The 16,152-nt window shown below is 36.1% G+C and overlaps 1 long non-coding RNA gene across 1 annotated transcript in view; it reads right to left on the reverse strand.

The window, feature by feature from the left end:
• LOC118019233 overlaps positions 1-16,152 on the reverse strand; it is a 62,788-nt gene that overhangs the window by 23,082 nt on the left and 23,554 nt on the right. The window lies entirely within an intron of this gene.

The raw sequence follows: 16,152 nt of genomic DNA on the forward strand, positions 1-16,152 counted from the left end.
GCATTGCTTGGTATAGGTTTCAACCTCCACCATTTTTTTTTTTTTTTATAGAAGGATAAGTTTTCGAAGTGAAAAAGCCTAGGAGCCTTAAGGCTAATAAATAGATTATCATGACTTACAAATACAACTGTGATTAATGAATTTTTCTAATAGCCATTCCCTGATCTCTCTCTTTAGACATGACATTTACTCCCAGATAACAACTTACTTAAAAGTTTCACCAAAACTTAAAGGAACAAAAGACAGCATGAAAAGGCTTTCATTTTTGTATTTATCTTTTTTTTTTTAATGTTATCACCACTTTGTACATGGCTACTCTGTTTGCCTACAGACTCCCTACTCTAAAAGCATCTCATTCATTATTTATAAAGAACATTAGGATACTTTGAGTGTGGAAGATGCTACAGAAAACCAATTCTCCTCTTCTTATTGTGTTAATCCTGGATTAAAATTAATGAATTTTATAGCAGAAAGAAAATGAAATAATACATAAAGCTAATACGGCAAATATAATGGAATTCAGAAAATTAATTTTTAATACATTTTACTTTGTAACTTACTGGTTGAGTAAGATGTGATGTCCACCTTTATTCTGATGTCTCTATGGTAAAAATTATTACAGTGTATGATCTGTGTTCACTAACCTAGCAATAGTGAAGCTGTCCTAAGATGAAATATGGATTTAACCACAACAATGAATCAACCTGCCTCAAGCCATCATGTATACCCTTTATTCCTATAATATCTATGCTCTGCACTTTCCCATCTGACAACTTCATGTTCAAGTTATTAGGATTAGAGGTTATTTTACAGCATCGGACTCATGTTATAGGAAACATCATCTAAGCTCACAAAATCTCGTTTAAGTGAGCATTTGGAACAAATATAGGGAAAAACTAAAGTAAGAGATTTCATCAGCATCTGATTTCCTTAATGCGTTTCATGCAAAATATTTAATACCTGTATGGTTTGGGGTAAAGTAGCTTTGCCACTTTAGGCATCATTTTTTGTCATCGGTAATGTGAGAGGTGGATGTGAAGTGGGCTGAGATGAGAATATACAGCACTGTTGTGATAATTAGCCAAAAGTGTCTCTCTCCTGATACAGGCAAACCCTAAGAGCACAGCTTGGTTACATCAGAAGGCATTCTTTATGCTGGGAAGACATAACCCTACAACAGAGTAAAAGACTTGACCAACAGAGTGGAAATTTGGCTTTACTCATCACTTCTTCCCTTAGCTGGACACACTTGCGCAATGAGCAACCTGCAGAAACGGGTACGGTGGCTCGATAAGTGTTAGAAAAGTAGACAGCCCCTAGTTTCTTCATTTCTCCCACTATTCGCTCTTTCTGTGACTATAATATGGAAACTACGTGTTCAGAACAAGAGAACTTATGATCAGACCAGACATGGAAAACTGGGTACATTTCTGTGTACCTCAGAGTATACTTGGACAGCCTGAAGCATGCATCTACACATGGTGTAAAATAACTACAATGGTGATAGTCACTAAACTATTCCATAGAGAAGAAGTGGGTAAAAGGACTGAAAATTCTAGCATGACAAAGGAATAAATAAAGAGAATCAAGGAAGAAGAAACAAAACAAGAAGGTGCATCTTTTTTTCTAGATGTAAATAACAACAAGGCAGATTTTAATATAACATAAGAAAGAAATGTTAATAGAACTCTTCAAGCATGAATTAAGCTAATTCCAGGAATAACAAGCTACAAATGATTAGAAGTGTTCAAAGTAATGATGGCTGGTCACTGGTTTGGAATACTCTAGAAGGACTCTATTTAATCAAAAGAGATCAATTTTTGTGCAAATGCATTAAGATAAACACAAAGCTTTAAGAGATAACAGTTCTACTCCACAGCACTGTTTGAATACATGAATATTCCAAGTTCTCTACCATCTGCTAATAATATGCACATAGATAAGAACAAGTCTTTATTTTTAAGATACAATAGAACATGAAAATAAATATATACAAAATTAAATATGCTATCAATATAAACAATACTATTAGCTCTTATACTATTAGAAGAAAGCAAGAAGGCTTCTTGAAATAGTTAACATTTGGTTGAATCATAGGGACGGCTGGACTAGAGTCTCCCAAAATGGGGAATACTAAAAAAGAAGAGATTGGCTGCACAAAATGAGATGGCTTCCTAGATAGGAACCTACAATTTAACATTTACCTTGACAAGTTCACTGTTATGCAGTGACCAGTGAACAAAACTATTCACTATGTTACTCATTTGACATCAATAGAATACCCTACATAAAAACAGAGAATATACATACTTTTCCAGTGCATACAATATATTTACCAAGACTGATCATATCCCAGACCACAAAAGAGGTCTTTATACATTTAAATCCATTCAAGGTATTAAAAGCATGCCCTGTGACTACAATTGGATAATTTAGAAATAAAAAATGGAAAGATGTCTGATAAATTCCTAAATATTTGCAAATTAAATAGCATACTGTAAATAATCATGGGTCAGAGAAGTGAAAGAGATGTTAAAGATTATTTTGTCTGAGTGAAAATGGAAACACAGTATATCAAAATTTGTGGGGTGCCACTAAAGTGGTACTTAGAGAAAATTTTGTGTCACTGAATTATTAAAATCAAAAAGGATCAAATCAATGATCTCAGCTTTTACCTTAAACTGGAGAAAGAAAAGTAAGTAGGAGAAAGAAAGATAATTGTGAAATCAATGAAATAAATGTTTAAAAAAGAAAAGAAAAAATAGGGAAAATCAATATAACCAAAAGCTGACTTTTTGAGATTAATAAAACTGATAAGCTCTAGCCAGACTGGTCAAGGAAAAAAAAAAGTTACAATATAAGGAATGTGAAAGGTGATGTTACTGCAGATGCAGATTCTACAGATACTAAGAGGATAAAAAGAAAATATTTTGAACGAACTTATGCCAATAACTTCGACATCTTATAGGAACTGATCCAATTTTTAGAAAGAGACAAGCTACCAGACATCTTTTCCAGGACAAACTACAGAAGAAGCCATATTGGTAGCTTTCTTGGTGAGTACGAAATTAGAAAACATCATCTTAGAATTCAAATGATGGCTTCTCTACAGGAATGGAAAAGCTGCCAGGAGGGTAAAGAAATTTTGTCAGCCTCGGAGATGAGTTTTGCCCCAGGAAGATAATTGGTTGGACACGCAAAACATTTGCCTCTGTGATTCTCTTTTTTTATAAATACCTCTTTTGGAAATCATATTCATTCTTTAGATCTATATGGACTATCAGATTAGGACAAAGTTTCTCAATCTCAGCACTACTGACAGTTTGAGATTAATACTTATTTGTTATGGGGGTTGTTAAGTGCATTTTAGGACGTTTACCAGCATCTCTGGCTTCTGCCTATTAGAGTAACCCTCTCCCAACTTGTGAGAAACAAAAATGGCTGTAGACATTGCCAAATAACCCTTTGAGAGCAAAATTGTATTTTAGGGGGAATCACTACGTTGCACTCAAGTATTGCTGACTTAGGAACTAGTCTCTAAGGTAGCCCTGTATGGCTTTATTATCATGCATTGTGTGGATTTCTGAGTTCAAGCTTGTGAAAACAATATTTTTTTAATCCTTGTTCTCCACATTTCAACAGTAAGTAAGAATTTCCCTTTTAAGGGGCACTAGTAAATAGTTATAAAAGACATTTCCATCAGAAAGATCGAGATGAGCAAAAGAACGTGGAAGCAATGTACAGTTGGAGAAAATCCAGAGCTAAGAGAGATTAGAGTGTATCTGACAGTATTAAATCCTTGATTTAAATATTAACCCTTTCCATTCTGTACTGATAAGTAGCAATAATTAACACTGAAGTTTAGAACATGTGAAGGGAAGTGTCAAGAGTTACATTTATTACATTCAATACTTACCCTATGAAGTAAGTACTATTATTATTCCCATTATGTACATAACGTAAGTTATGTACAAAACGTAAGTAACTTAACCAAATACATATAATAAGTAGCAGAACTAGTTTACAAATTCATCTTGTCTGTTTCTATAATCTGAATTCTAGACAATGTGCTCTACTACAGGGATAAACAAAGACAAATAAGACAATCTTTCAAGAAGCTCATAGTCTAGGAAATCCTCAATAATCCAGTTTTATCTTTATATACTAGTTTATCCTTTTAGAATATCTAACCATTAAATGTCAACTTAAATAAATATTAATTACAAATTACTCTGTATTTTATTCATTTCCTAAGCCTTGACCATAATATAGCCTGAATATTCATGTCTTTGGAAATTTTCATTTCAAATACCATACCCCTGAAATCAATTGCTTCCCATCATGTCTGCAAGAGGTAAAAGTAAACAAACAATGGGGGGAATATGTAGTGATGTGACTACGCCTAGATTTCAAAGACCCAGTGGAATCAGCTACCTCCAGTGCAAAGGCATTGGCCAAGAACATTTTGACTTAGAAAATTATTTGACAAACTTTAAAGGAATGTTTTACTTAGACTGGAAAGCAATGGCAGTAAAGAAAGAATGTGTAACTCTGTATGTGGATGATTTTCTGTTGTTGTTAAAGGTAAGGCATCTTTATGTTTTCTTTTGCATTATTTTGGGAAACAGGTAGACTGAAATTGGAAAACTTTTTTTTTTTTAATTCACATTGATGTGAATGTGTTTTCATCACCCTAAAGTATCTGTTGTTTACAATTTAATCATGTAAGAGAAACAGGAAAAGGCATCCAGCTGAGACAAGTGGTGCTCGGGTCCCCTGTTTGATGAGAAAAAGACTATCTGTTCATACACTCAAAGATTTTTTGATTGGCAGACTCCTCTCAACTGTTTGTATTTGCATCCTAAGTTATGTGCAGGGTTCACCAGATTAGTGCCGGCCTCTGTCATTTCATCCTGTACAAAGTATGTCACTTGCTGTCAGTACTGGTAAATAGGAAGCAATGATTCGAAGGAAAAGGTCACATTTAGTTTTTTTAAAGACAGTATTCTTTAAGGAGAAATTTTCTGTTCTGCAAGATGGCAGGTCCACAAAAATTGTCAGATTTTTTTCCAGAAAAGGGCATGGAGGAATGTGACTAATAAAAAAAGGTAAAGAGACTTTGTGTGTGGTGTGTGTGTGTGCGTGCATGTGTGTATAATTTTATAACTTTCCTCCAAAAATGTTTGAAGAGGCTACCAAAGGAGTTATATCAAATGTGATGGCTTATGGACAAGGACAGACAACATTCTTGTCTTCAGGATCCTTTTGAGAAGACAAAACCTTTTTCTTCACTGATGCTTATGTACTAATTTTCATTTATTTAGTATTTTAAAGTTTTCCCCTACCTCAGAGTAATATCAGTAATAGAAAAAAAAAAAAAAAAAAGAGGACAAGACCTTTCCAAAGATTCTCTAGTGTTTACTATGTGAAACCCACCTGCGGTATTTATTTAAAATATAGGTTCTTGAGTTTCATCTCAGAGGATGCATCTCAGAGGAGTAAGTAGGTCTAGGATGAGGTCCAGGAATATTCATTTTATAAGTCACCCAGTTGATGAGTTGATCCCAGACCACAATTTGAGAAACATTTGTGAAGAGAGCCCAGCAATATGGTATAAGATATATAAACTTTAAATCCTTTAGGAACTAATTATTCACTAAGGCCATAATGAAAGAAAAACATTTACTATTTCTAAACAAAAATTCCAAGTCAAAAAGAACTTATTCTGAAGGCCCAGAGGTCTAGAAAAGCATGCTTGAGGCTAATGTCAGACCTAGAATCTCCTCTGCCACAGCATTCATGAAAAATTCAGCCACCAGATGGTGGACTCAATCAACAGATCAAAGAAAGGCAAGCGTCTGCATGAAATCACAACATATCCAGTGGTAATTTATTATCTTTTTTCCAAAAATCTTAGAAAGGACAATCAAGGCAGTAAGATCCCAAGCTTAATTTGAACATCCCAGTCTGAAATTCTTGCTTCCCCTATGTTCCTTCAACAATAACAAAGGCTGCAGAAATTATTTGAGTGAAGATTATACAGTCCAAATTTACTTTCCCCTCTTCTTTTCAAAGCAAACCATTTTTGGGTCTGTCAACTTAGCTCTCGTCTAGCTGATTTTGATACTTGTCTAAAATGATCTGGGAAAAATAGTCGTATTTTGCTGTTTGTGCAAGTAGAGTTGGTGCATGTATTTTTTAATGGATTGTGTTTGTGACAAGAGCTTTCCTTTACCACTTGATTTTAAGACATTTCCTTAAGTGACAGAGAAGTAGTTCCAGTGGAATCAGCCATTTAAAAGAACACAAGAAGATTGTATGCTCCTGTAACAAGTCCTATATAAAACTGACCAGAACACTCTACAACAGGCTAAAATAAATTAATCCTGAAAGAAATCACGGGACTGGAGAGGCACAGTGATTAAGGGCACAAACCCCACAGCTGAGCTGCCTGAATGGAATTCTTGTCACTAGCTTGTGACTTTGGTCAAATGACTTAACCTCTATGTGGAGAATCACCTTAGTACCTATTTACTGACGGTTAGGAGGATTACATGACTTAATACATGTTAAAGGGCTTAAAACAATGGCTGACTCAGGACAAACAATATTTTATTTATTTAACAGCACTTCTGTAGTGTTCCATGTGCAAAGGCTGAGGAAAACTGTGAGGGGATGGCTGAGAGAAAAGTTATTATATGGTAACTACAACTAAACATTTGAATGTCTTTATCAACCAAACGCAATAATTATATCATAGCAAATTCCAAATGAAAAATAAAAAAGAGAGAGAGAGAAAAGAAATGTTTTAGTATTTAGATTATCTAACTCCAAAGAACTACTCTTGGTTAAGACAAATGCATGAATAGTATCGAAATACATTCAAAATTTAAATATTTAATCAGACATTTAAAAAATTGAGAGAAAGGAAACCAGTGGGGTTTAAGTGAAGGCAAAAAGAATAATTTGAAGTGCCCTGCTAACGAAGCAGAGCTCACACGTGGTGCTATGCCCACGGTTCTCTGGAATACCTGCCTGTTGCAACCGAGTAAGCCTCAGATCCTATCAAATGGTATCTAACAGGTCCAGTGTCAATGAGTACATGGCACCTTTTCCTGAGGCAACACACTGACAAGCTCCATGTCAGTTTACTATAGTCGAGGGGAATAGTGAGAAAGAGGATACTTACCAGGGAGTAATCAGCCTCTATGAGGTCAAGAGACAGAGGAGAGAGAACAGAGAAGGAGGTAAATGTCATTTCCCACCCCCACAGAATGCATTCAGATGGCTTTGCTTATGGTTATTGCTAACTAGGGATCGGGGGTAGGTTGGATAAGACATGATTCTCTCCCTGTACTTGACATAATGGCACAGATGGTTCATTGGTAGAGATAGGAAAAAAACCAAAGCACACAATTTTATCAAGTACAGTTGACTTCACTCCTGAATCTGCAAAATTTGGGTTGAAGCCTTGTGAGACTCAAGTTTCTTGTGAGATTTCTCTGCTTTCAGATTCCATTCAAGTGGAAAATGAACAGGCTCCCTCTCAGCAGCATACTGTTTCTGCTCAGGGTAAATCAGAGCCATCTGGGGTTGAGGGTCCACGAACCCGCCAATGCTAGCATACTGTATTTAGTTTTATATACTCTAAGTTCCAAGAAAAATCTGCCTTCCCAACCTTAAAGCTCTTGTTCCCTTTATTTTGCTAGAAATGCCTTCATACCATTTGTTCGACATTGACAGCCATCGTTAGTCCCTTTTGTTCTCAGAGTAGCATTTGCTGTGGAGCGACAGAGAAAGGAGAAGGGCAGTCCACGTAAGAGAAACGGCACGTGCCCAGATGTCACAAGGAAGATTTCTGGATTAAAGGATTTGGAACAAGTGATACTGGATGTGAATAAGAGCACCATCCTGAATCAACATTCAATGTGAAGTACCTAAAAGAAATACTTCTCTTTAAACAGCGATTGTAATATTCATTTTCTTCCATTTCCTTTCCCCATCAATACCTAGTTCTCCCAAAATTGCTGTTGTGAAACAGCAACTAAGTTTTCTCACACCTTCTTCCTTCACCTTCAGGGTTTTAAAGCATCCTTTAGCCACAAGACCAGTCTACTTCTTAACCTAATAGCACAGATGGTCCATTTGTAATGATCACATTAAATACACACACTGGAAAAGAGCGGTGGCTCCTTCAGGAAGATAGTTACTGTGAATACTACTAAGCATAAACAGCTCTGAGCTAGTGACAGACAACTGCATCTCCTTAGGCCCACGAAAAGTCCACGACTGTGCAGTGACTCAGATGAGAATGGAGGTAATAAAGCTGAAGGAGAAAGCAACAGGGATGTTAAGGAAAGGAAAGGGGTGGGGGGATGGTACCTGCCAGACGAATGAGCTTCCCATGTAAATAAAGTCTATGAACAATCCTAACCTTTTTATGTGTCTGTCTGAAAGCCCATTCTGGGTCCCATTTCTAGCTGGGGCCCACAGTTAAAACAAGGCCTTGAATAAAATCGCACTTTATTTTACTAGATAGACCAGTTTGGAATAAGAGCAGCATGTGATCATGAAATTTGTTTTAACAGAATTGCTTGTTCTATGTATCTTTTAAGTTGTAATGGGGAATTACGTTTGTAAAGTGGTGTTTATGAAACGAGTCTCTTTTTCTAAGATTAAGCAGTTTAGTGAAGCAGATCTAACTAGACTGCTGTTTGGTACACCAATGACCAGACCTTAGGAAAATAAGGCTCGCTGACATTTAGAGTTATATGTTAATTGCAAGGAGTTTTTTGTAAGGTTCATTTTGGGGAGGGCTTTTCACTCTTGTAAGTCTTGAATCTATTTCTTGAAAAAAAAAAAAAAACTTTCACGAAAAGCTACGTCTGGCAACTGGGGGTTAGGGAAGGATTCTTTTCAAGTTTTCATGTGCACAAGAGAGCTAGGTCATTAACAATGGTTATATACACCTTTCAACCAATTCTACAGAGGCAGATAAATAGTTTAATGTGCATTTTGACAAGACTGCATCTTGAAAGAAATAGATATAAACCAATAAAATATCGCTTCTATTTTTCATTAACGAGGTTATGGGAGGAGAACAGGACATGAGAAGGATTGGGGAAGTCATTAACTGTAGATACAAAGAATGGTGGGTGGGTAGTTAAGGATCTGCAAAAGTTTTGTTTTGTATGTCAGTTTTTAAAAAATAGTTAAATTTACTTTTTAAACCATTGCATTATAAAGTTTGTCATAGTAGGCTTTCTTAGAAGTCAATATATAGAGTCGTTTAAACATTTTTTCATATTGGACCAATAATATATAATGGAGTTTCTGAGGAAAATTTGAACTTTTCTCAGCACGTATGATGTGACTTTTAATAGACAATATAAAAATCTTTCATTAGAGTTCCTTGGAACATTCTTGTGTTTAAAATGGATTGTCAGAAAAACTAATATTTTTATGGAGACAAGCAGGAAGAGAGTTATTCTGGACTAAAGCCAACACACAACACATCGAAGAGGTGTGGCTTTTGTGATAAAGATAAAAACTGCACACTTGCAAAGGTCATTTTTTTTTCCTTTCTTCCAAAGGTCAGATGGTGTTATATTTATATTGCTCTTTAAAACTGTGATTAAACATTTTTTTTTAAGATTTTATTTATTTATTTGAGAGAGAGAGAATGAGAGAGAGAGAGAGAGAGCGCACATGAGAGGGAAGAGGGTCAGAGGGAGAAGCAGACCCCCTGCTGAGCAGGGAGCCCGATGCGGGACTCGATCCCGGGACTCCAGGATCATGACCTGAGCCGAAGGCAGTCGCCTAACCAACTGAGCCACCCAGGCGCCCTGTGATTAAACATTTTTATTTGTACTGTCTGTAGCTGTTAATCAACATCTGGGTAAAATGTCAGAATCACTTTTCATCTTTCTTAAGTGCTTTTCTTACTACTCAGCAGCTGGGATAAGAGTCACACTGAAGGAATGGTTGTTGTCTCTGCCTTGCAGTGTGGGCTGCCGGGGGTGGGGTGCGGAGGGGGTGCTCAAGGCAGATGGTCTTTGTTTTAAACCCTCATCCATGCAGTTCACCTCAATATGGTCAGTCTGACAGCATGTTCCGAAAGATTGATTCGAAAACAGTCACTTAATGATCAAGGTAAAAGAAAAATACATTTAATACTTAAGGGAGTGATTTTAAGGACTCAGACTTTAATTATGATTCAACTGCATGGTTGTTGACTTTTTTTTTTTCCAGTGTCAGAAACAAGACCAGGATATAAGGAAGTAGTTTAGACGGGAATCATCAACACAGAACAAATCTGCAGTCGAGTCCTATTTCTGCCCTAACCTGTGACTCACCAATGATGAGTGTTCAAATGAATGGATCTTTTGCTTCATGTTGCTCCATGAAAATAACAGCCCAACATAAGAAACGGTAACTCTATTTTTTTTTATTCTAGTAAGAAGCAGAATCGCTTTTATTTAGGCAAATAACACAGAAGGTAAATGGTAACTCTTAAGTGAGTTGCATTCTTTAATTAATGCTCAAAGGATAGTTTAATATATTTAGACACAAACCTTTATGAAAACGCAAGGTAATATGATAATGCGTTTTAATTGGTCAGGCTAAATTAGAAAATTCTAATTTAATTGTAGCAGTTTTCTCAGTGCCCTTTGCTAACACTCACTGATAAATCTATGAGATATCCTTTTATACTTGGGCTGAGCCTGGAGGGGACTGAAATGAGTAAATGACTCCCTTAGCACACAATGTTCAACCATGTGAGGTAGTTTTCTGCTTCCAGTCCTCCAGAGTACTCTCCATCGTGTCAAATGAAATAATTCCTCCGAACTGTTCCTCAGTGGCCTAAAAAAGTGAAATCTTTGCATACATAGGGTAGAGACTCATAAACTTATGGTGAATAGTGGTTGCTCTAAATTTCCAAAGTTAACACTCGATGTTGAAGTTGTGGTCAAATCAAAACAGACACTGAAGAAACATTTACATTTCTGAGAATGCCTAAAACCTTCAGTGCTATTTTCCATCTGGAACAGGACTCCGTGACAGTTCAAGCCTTTTGGACAAAAAGAGGAATTAGCTATTGTTTGCCCTTTAAGCCACAAAGGAATGCCGGACTAGGGTCCTGTTCTCAACCCTCTTCAAGAGGAACCAGGCCATCAGTGCAGTGACTGAAGGTTACAATGATCAAAGGTCTCTCGCACACACAACCAAACGGCTTGTCCTATGGTGGTTCAATGTGCATGTCTTAGAACCTAAAGGAAATGCTTTTCCTTTAAGAAATTATTTTATGAAAATAACAAGTGAGAACATTTTCCTGTCATTTACCTTTTTGGCCTGAATCATGATATATTTTCTCCCATAGAAGTTAAATTTTAGTCAAAATAGGATAAATTATACTTCTCGAGGTGGTCCTAAAACGCAATCCAACATCCCAAATTATTTAAGTTCGCAAAATGTTTCCCACTCTTTCCTCCTACCAAAAGCAAGAAGCATTAATAGCCTCAAGATTTATGCTATCCACATAAGCATCCTAATTCTGTCTAGATGTCAGCTAATTCCTCTTCATTATGGATGGACCTGTGCTATTCTAAGTAAGTAGTGTAACTAAAATTCCATATAGCACTATTATACTTACAAACTACAAATACCCGAGGAGCTAAGTCCCCAACCAACTCAGTGATTTACCCAGTACCAGCACTAGTTCAATTCATGCCAACTTATTTACACATCAGTCTCGGCTGAGTCAGCACACTCGCTCCATCATGCAAGTGGAAACACATACTCAGCCTACCTGTTCTGTCATGAACCAGAAGATTTAAAAATATTTCTGATTAACATACCTCAATCCGTATTACTTCCACATCATAGCAGGCTTGCCAGAAACTGATCTGGGGTCTTTGAAGCAGAAAGAGTTAGAGACAAAGCTGGAGAAACCATGCCACTTGTGACTTGAGTGGCAATTTACAACACTGAGTTAAAACATCTCGAACTGTCTGCAATCCAGTGTGAACCGGACAAGTTTTGTCTAATGCCATAACAGATCGAAACGCATGATGCTAAGCAGGGCCGTGTAGCGAAGCCTCAGCTTAGCAATGACTGCCCTTTCATAGACAGATTTAGGACAACTTGCCACCATCGTTCTAAGACTGACTTAACTTTCATTTATTTTAGAGAAGTAAACGCAGACAAGGCACTTCCACCCACTGAATGTGTCCTACTTTGGTGACACTGTTGGGACTCTCTTTCAGTCAGTCAGTTGAATGTTACCTAAAAGCCCCAAGGAGTATCTGCTTTCATCTTCTTTACTGATTCGATCCAATATAATTAAGAAGAGTAATGGATTATTTCTAACATATAAGAAAAGAAGGTTTTTTATTTTTAATATCTAGTTTTTTTTTAATTTGATCATCTTCATTGTTTAAGGAAAAGAATCATAAATGCTACCCTACTAACCACAAGAAAAACTTCAATGAAAATCTAGTCAAAATTAAAGAACTCTGCTGTTTATGACCATGATTCTTGACACCAAAAAGCTTGGAGAGAAGGAAGTGTTAAAGATTAGGGTTTTATTTATTCAGTTGGTTGTTATCCCATATCATCACACATTGATACCTTTCAGGCATGCAGTTACAGAGTTAACCTCTTTCTAGCAAAGAGTGGAATTTAGGTTACTCAGCAGCCACTCCCAGGAATCCATTCACTCTTGTTCTGGAACGGGTCTTCATCCTTTCTATTTTATCCAGAGATTCATCCTTCCCTTTTCGCTCATGACATCAGAAAGGAGACCTGTCAACTCTATGCTCTAGGATGGAGAATGGGATTTGGGCCCAAGTTGATCAGGTCACTGCATTCCACTCATGATGGCAAATGGCTCTAAGGACAGCATATAATCTAAGACAGATCAATTAAAATAGTGAATCTTATGACTTTTGGTAAATATATCTAAAACTAAGATCTACCTTTTATACTGCAGTTTCTCCTGGATAAATAGAAAGGGATATGAAGATCTGCAAGAACATTTTTACATGACAAATGGAAGAAGAGGCTCCGAAAGCACCAGTACAAAGGAATGTGCTAAGATACACAGAGAGAATAACCAGAACCTTGTAACCTAGTAACATTGCTTGAACCCTGGATCAAGCTTCCCACGAAGCAGAGTTATTATTACATTTAAGAGTTATGAAAGCCAATAAGTATATTTCCTTTTCTATAAGCTATTTTGAGTTTTTTGTCACTTCTTTGTCACTTCATAATTGACAGTTTTATTTATCTTCACAGCAATTATATGGTGTAGATAGTATTATTCATATTTACAGAAGTGAGGAAACTTAACCTTAGTGAACTTAGGCAAACTGCCAAAGGTCACCCGTTGGTAAATAGCAGAGTTGAGTTTTGAAGCTATATTCACTTCACTGTAAATTATACCTTCTTAAACATTACGAAATAAAGGCTTCTCTGAAAGGGGGGCGGGGATAATGTGATTTCAAAATCAACTCCTTACAACTGATCTGTCACCTGTTTTTACTGGCTTCAAGTATGTGGACAAATAACCCCATAAAGACTGAAATAAATATGATTGAATAACAAAGTCAGAGAGCTTGTGAACAGTTTGTACAACATATGTCATATGATTCACTTGTGCTTGATATAATTTATACTTCTTATAATTGCATAACCTTCCTCCCAATAGTAGAATGAATCCTAAACTGACGCTTTCCTCTCCCCTCTGCCTGGCTCATTCTGAACTGGATATGACTCATTCTGTTGATCTTCGCTTCACCATAAGTCTTCCCAAGGAAAACTTGTTTTGATTAATATTTAAAGTACCTTGGGGATTGTTTCCTGTTTTTCCTCAGCTGTCTACCCCCTTGTCATTATCTCACAGATGATTTGTTAGGTGTGCAGGTTTGTATTGTTTCTGATACTACAAGAAAAACAAGTAGGGCAGTGTTTTTCCAACTGCTATGCCCAGGAAGCTGTGGAGAGGAGTGGATGTTACATGGTAAGTTCCTGAGTACAATTTCAAATTTTTTTCAAAACAGTGCTATGTTTCTTTTTAAAACATTTAAAATTCCTAACTAAAAATTTCCTTTAGAATTACATTACCTGTATGCATGTTATGATTTAGATTTTCTCTGTCCCTTAGATAGTAGCACAACAAGAACAGGGGAACACCAAGCAGTACAATTTAATTTATAGCTTGCTATGCAACCTGGAGTAAACAGCTCAACTTCTCTGATTCTGAGTTTTATTCCTGTAAATTGGAGATAATAACAGAGTGCAGTGTGATAAATTCTGGAATACAGATATGATGATGACATTAAGGGAGAACATTTAATCCCCACCCCAGAAGGAGAAGAAAGATTTCTGAATTGATGTAATAGCTAATATGAATTTTATAATTCAAGTGTAAATTTATCTGAAGGAGGTGGGGGAAAGAGTAGGACAGTTCCAAGTTGAGTGTACCAAGTGCAAAGAACCAATATATTTAAAAATCTTGTGCAAGAAAGAATGTAGGGAAAGTAAATGTCTAAACCCATTGTGCATTAGTAAACTACAAGTAATTCAGTGTAAAAAAGGCAGGAAGTGGATGATAAATCAGGATGGGCAGAAGAATAAAGATTTCTTAGAAATCAGATTAGAGATTTTTATCCTCCATCAAAGAAAGAGGCATGGAAATAGGATAAAGGGTTGAGAAAATTTATTGAATTTACTTTTCTAAAATATTACCCAGGTGGCAGTGTGCAAATGTATTGGATGGACCTCAACTCTTCACGACATGGTGACTTGATGAGACGAAGGTGATTTACAAAAAAGACTGGAGGCTCCTAACTTGGTCCTCAGGGTAAATGATGATGCTATTCATTGAGAAAGTGTCATTCAGGAGAAGCAGTAATATTTGGTTGGTGTGAAGGGACACCTTTCATTCTTTTATTACTTTGGTAGCTAATCACTTTGAGGTTTTTTTTTTTAAAGGTTTTATTTATTTCTTAGAGAGAGAGCACGAGTCCTGGGGAGGGCCAGAGGGAGAAACAGATTCCCCACTGAGCAGGGAGCTGGATGTATGCATGTGAGGCTTGATCCCAGGTCCTTGAAATCATGACCTTACCCAAAGGCAGATACTTTACCGGCTGAGCCACCCAGGTGCCCTGGTAGTTAATCACTTTGTCCTAAGTAAATAGTTCTTCATTTTGAAGATCCCTTACTCAAATAACATATTTTTTCTGTCTCCTGAATTGACCCTTACTGCTATTATATGTTTAATTACATAACTATTAAAAGTATAAACAAAGAAATAATATACAAATAAAAATAAGTAGCTATGATAACTAACAAAATAAGAAAACGTTGTGTTTTAGGAGAACCTTTAAAAAATTATTAAGAACTCATTAACCAAAGAAGAAATCAAAATGGAAATTAAAAAAAAAAGAACTAAACTAAATGAGGATTCTTTATGTGAAAACTTCCCTATGCTAGAAAGCAAATTCAATATTAATGATCTAAACTTGTAACTTAAATTAGAAAAAAATAGCAAAATAAAAGTAAGATGATGGAATGAATGAAAGGATACAGCAGAAATCAACAAAATAGAATACAACCCACAATAAAGTAGAACAAAGCCAAAAGTTGGTTCTCTGAGACAACTGATAAAAATTATAAATCTCTAGTTAGGTGAGTAAGACAAAAAGGAAGAAGGTACACATGCAAAAGTAGTAATAAAAATAAAATCATAATCATAGTCATTAGTGTTTAAAAATGAAACATAAATATCTTTGTTTTTAAAAAACTGAAAACTTACATGAAATGGATGAATTTCTAGAAATGTAAAACTTAACAGGCGGTGCAGCATGGAAGCTTCAAAGTTTGGATTTTGGAATCAGCTGCCTGGGTTCAAATTCTGCCTTTGCAAGCTGCTGCCAGAGTCCCCTTGAGGAAGTGATAAACTCTCTAAGCCTACATTCTTTAGGTGTAACATGGAGGCAATAATAGTTCCTACGACCGATAATTCCAAAGCAGATTAAGAAGAATTAAAATATTTGATTGGCCTTATAACCAGCAAAATAAATCAGTAATTTAAAAACTTTCCAAAAAGAAGACTCTCCATCCTAATATCTTCCTGACGAAGTCTATCAA

Source organism: Mirounga leonina, unplaced genomic scaffold (genome assembly GCF_011800145.1).
Source record: "Mirounga leonina isolate KUSES-001 unplaced genomic scaffold, KU_Mleo_1.0 Mir_173, whole genome shotgun sequence".
NCBI lineage: Eukaryota > Metazoa > Chordata > Mammalia > Carnivora > Phocidae > Mirounga > Mirounga leonina.